Raw genomic sequence first — 327 nt, 5'->3', positions numbered from 1 at the left:
AATTTTAAAAAACGATTAACTTATGTACCATGGTTTCACCTGTTAAAATTTACGTAAGTAAATATCTGCAGGATCATCAGTGTAGTCTGTCGATTTAAAAATATAATTTCCAGAACTAGACATAAGACGTCCACCCGAAATGGAGCACGTGTAGAGTTCTACAAATTACATTCAGTGTATCCCTTCAAATGTCTTCAATCTGGCACGCTAAGGACAGAAATAACTCTGCAGTTAATAAATTTTTGCAGCTAATTTACCGGTTTGAGAATATCATTATTTAAAATTTATTAATAAGGGTAGAAATTGATATTAATCAATTAAAACCAG

Source organism: Octopus bimaculoides, chromosome 13 (genome assembly GCF_001194135.2).
Source record: "Octopus bimaculoides isolate UCB-OBI-ISO-001 chromosome 13, ASM119413v2, whole genome shotgun sequence".
Lineage (NCBI taxonomy): Eukaryota > Metazoa > Mollusca > Cephalopoda > Octopoda > Octopodidae > Octopus > Octopus bimaculoides.
This window is presented reverse-complemented; position numbering follows the sequence as displayed.